Source organism: Xylocopa sonorina, chromosome 11 (assembly GCF_050948175.1).
Source record: "Xylocopa sonorina isolate GNS202 chromosome 11, iyXylSono1_principal, whole genome shotgun sequence".
NCBI classification, from domain to species: Eukaryota; Metazoa; Arthropoda; class Insecta; order Hymenoptera; family Apidae; genus Xylocopa; species Xylocopa sonorina.
In genome coordinates this window covers 302,791-306,886 of record NC_135203.1, presented here as the reverse complement: position 1 = coordinate 306,886, position 4,096 = coordinate 302,791, and the positions used below count along the sequence as shown (strand labels likewise).

At 56.8% G+C, this 4,096-nt stretch overlaps 1 pseudogene; it reads left to right on the top strand.

The window, feature by feature from the left end:
• The first annotated feature begins 384 nt into the window (after positions 1–384).
• On the top strand, positions 385–560 carry LOC143429512 (U2 spliceosomal RNA; annotated as a pseudogene).
• Positions 561–4,096: the final 3,536 nt, after the last annotated feature.

Below are 4,096 nucleotides of genomic sequence, written 5' to 3'. Positions count from 1 at the left end.
TCTAAATCCATCTAGTCCATTGAGCTGTGCACTACGCTTATATAATATAATATAATATAATATAATATAATATTACTATGTTTGTTATGTGTATAAGTCACATTCAATTTTATTCTTACTGTTCTTTATTTCACGCTATTGTTATTCCATTGAAAAGCTAGTTGCTAATACGTGCCCTATGCCACGTCATTGTTTTATATTAACTGGCTGAATGACACTATGTTCACCTCATAGTGAGGTTGCTATAAAATTAATGGACGCTGCGGGGATTTATCCCCCAGCATGATTGTAGTTGGACGGTTTATAATTGATTTCGTGCGGAATTAATGCGAATCTATTGTATAAAACAAGTGTACACCCCTGGGGCTTTGGCCCTGGGGGAACATTAATTGCTAAATAAACGTCTTATCTGTTCTTATCAGCTTAATATCTGATACACTCCTCATTAGGAGTCAGAATATTAACCTGATTTTTGGAAAAAGGCGGACCGCTGGGGCTTGCTCCACCTCCGCCGCGAGTCGACCCAGTATTGCAGTGCCTCTGGGACCGGCTCAATAAGCCTTTTCCAAAGATCAGTTTTCTTATCTAGTCAAACCCACACACTTTGATTTATCCATCAGTAGCTTTAAGTATTCGTTTTACTCTGTGTTCTTCCGACTCGCTCACCGGAGTGTCGCGTTATCATCCGCGTCGCGCGTGCTGTGTCCGTGTGTGGTGCAGTGATCAGTGCGTTCGACTCAGCTGGTGGAACCCCGGACTTGGTAAGTCTAGCACTTGGAATATCGGTGGAGGTCCCTTTCGCGTAGTTAGTTTAAAGTGCTCCCGATGCGGTGGTGTTGAACGCATCGGGTAGACGTTAGACGTCCATACGTGACGTCCCTCCTCCTAGGTCGACCATTTCGACCTCCGAGGAGTTTGAATCCGAGTAGATTCGGTTTGTTCGTCCTTGTACCCGGTTATAAGTGTAAACTTTACACTTATAGCCGTTGGTTTTGAATTCGACCTCTCCGTGTTTTGGGTGTTAGACTGTTTGCACGTACGCCCGTAAATCGAATTTTTTGCTCGATTTTACGGGTCGTCGCTGCGAAATAGCAGCAATTAGATTAATTAGAATCACCGTCTATTTGTTTAATCAAGTGATCGGGGTACACGGAGGCCCTTTACACCCCGTGTAACTCGATACGTCGCGGTCCGGAGTTTTCCAGGCCGTGTGGAGTGTATCGTGAAAAGTTAAACCGTCGCGGTTGCTGGTCACGTACGCGAAGCACGGTTCGTTCGTGCGGGGCTGTGTCCACCGGGCACAGCGGAATTGTTTTATATTATTTTATTCTATTTATTTTATTAGATTCCGTCCCGTCGTTAACTAGTATTATCTAATTAATTTATTCGCGTTCGCGTTCGCGTTGTCCCTTGTGATAATTGTATATACTTATTTATTCAACTTGTCCTTCGTCTTACGTGTTCGTCCCGTTCCGACCGTTACCGTTTGTGTTTGCTCCGGTGAGCGTTTTGTTTTATTATTTTGATTTATTTATTTTATCTAGACGAGCCGTGTGTTGCGTTGCGACACTATCTTCACGATGGCGGGTACAAGCAATAACAGTAATACTAGTGGAGGTGAATGCGTGGTGAAATTGCTGTACCCGTTCCCTGCCGAATTTCCCTGCCCCTTCTGCTTTGTAGGCAGAACGGTGTGCAGAAAGGGAGCGTGTGTCTATCTGAGACACACGGATTTATTCAAACATCTAAAATTACATCACCCCGGTGCTATCAAAAGATGGACCTGCGCTGAGTGCGGCTTCTCCGACGACAGCGCGTATGCGCTGAAGAAGGTGAAGGCGCACCACCAGGTCCGTCATCCAGCCACCGGGGGTCCGTGTGTCTCCGTTAGACACAACTCCCTTGCAGGGAGTGCCGCCCGCGCAACGCCCGGCGACAGCGTTGCCGAGTCGCGACCCGTTGACGTGGTGGATCTCTCCACCGAGAGTGAGGTCTCCTTTCCCCCCCTGGGTGTTTCCCCGGTGACCTGTGGGGGCGCAACAACGTGCGCCTCCACCAGGCCGCGAACAGTTACTGCTCGTTTAAATGTTTCCAGAGCATCGGGGACGGCTGCCTCAACTGCAGCAACAACAACAACAACAACGACGACAACAACAACAACAACATCCACAGCGTCGAGGGGGGCCTCCTCGAGTACGTCAAAGAGGACAACCGCTAATACCACCACGCAACCCCGGCGAGGAACTCGTCCACCCACCGCCGGAAAAATAAGGACTACAAGGAGCTCCACCACTACAGCTACAACGACCACGACAACGACAGTGGTGGGGAGCAGCGCCGCAACGAGGAGCACCGTCACCCTCGCGGCGTTCTTACAACGAAGCCGGCGCTCCTCCGCGGACGAGGCTAGCCCGAACACAACGAGGACTAGCAGCGGGTCGGGGGTCAAGGGGAGAAGTTCAGGGGGCACCTCCATCACGCCCCCTGCCCCCTCTAAGGGGAAGAAGAAGAGCCCGGCGGCGCCCGCAGCAGCTGGGAGGAAGAGGCGGGCGTCGACCGAGCCTCCCCAACCCGACCCGCCCAGACGCATTTTACCGTCAAGGAAAGTGACCCCAACCACCACCTTCGCGGAGGTCACAAGGGGCAGCCCGTCCGCCGTGGCCGGAGCGGCGGTGGTGTCGAGGAATACAAGAGCGACGTCTCTCCCGCCCGCATTACCAAGGATCACGCGGGCGGCAGCCAAGAGGATGGGGGGCGCGTCCACCACCTCCAGCGCCCCCCCAGCGACACCACCACTGCAGGGCCCACCACCCACGCCCTGCAGCGCTCCGGCCACACTTACCACCACGACGGTGACGACATCGGTCCGTGGCTCTCCAATTATGACGGTGGCCGTCATTACACCTACGGCGGTCACCGTCGCGGCGCGGACGCCGCCAGCCACGGGCCGCGCCTCCACCCCGCCAGCCAGGACGACTCGGGCGACGTCCCTCCCGCCCGGGTCGTCCGTGAAGAGGCCGATTCGGGGACGCCTGTCCCCTCCGGGGGTCAGAGGGGGCACCCAGACCACCGGGGTGTCCCTTCGGGTGGAGGCGCGTGGGGAGGGGACCGAGAAGAGGAGGTCCCTACCTTCGCCCAGGCCCCTCCCCACCATCCATGAGTCATCGTCGTCATCGTCGGACGACGAGAGAGCGCCGGCGGCCGTTCCTGAGGAGGGACCGGCCAGGACAACGAGGAGGCGCCGCTGCATCAGGAGCAGCGGCAGCAGCAGCAGCAGCAGTAGCAGCAGCAGCAACAACAGCAGGAACAGCCATACGAGCGCCGCGAGGGGACGGACATCCACGACACCAGGAGCGGCGAGGAGAAGGCGGTGGGTGGACCGTACAATAACCACCACGGATTCGTCGGGGGAAGAGGAGGCCCCAAGGCAGCCGTCCCCGCGGGTGGAGGGAACCGGTCCCTCCACTCGAAGGTCACCGAGGCTCCCCAGGGAGGAGGAGGGGGGCCTCAATTCAGATAATTTATTACGTAGTAATAGTTTTTATTTGTTGACCGACCGGGCGTCTAGTCCGGTCAATTCTGAACATTTTATTGACTCCCCCGGGCGAAACCGGGGGTGTACTTGTGTGTGCAGGTGTGGAGGCGCGCGGGACCCGCCCGCGTCATCATCCCGGGGCAGCGTCGTCGGGGAGGCTCCGGTGAGGACGGCCCCGTCGAGCATTCGGGAAAGCCACCCGGTGAGTGTGACACGTGGGTATCGCGCGGGTACCAGAGGCGGTCGTGCACCTGCAGCGACCGTGGGGCGGCGGCGCGGGACAGCGACATCGGGCCTCCCGGCTGCTTGCGAGCGGGTAGGCGGGGCGTCTCAGCCTCGGGCCCCGCGGCAATCCAGGGTGCCCCATCCCCGAGGTGGAGGTCGCGACGCTGCGTCCGGCGCGCCACCAACCGGTAGACCCCGATCTAGGGGACGCCGGGAGGTGGACGTTGCCGCAAGGGCGCGGTTAGTGGCCTTCGCGGAGGGGGTGGGATCACCCGAGCAACTGGAGGCGCTCGCCACGAAGGTGGACGAGTACTTTCAGGGGCGGAGGGCCGCGGG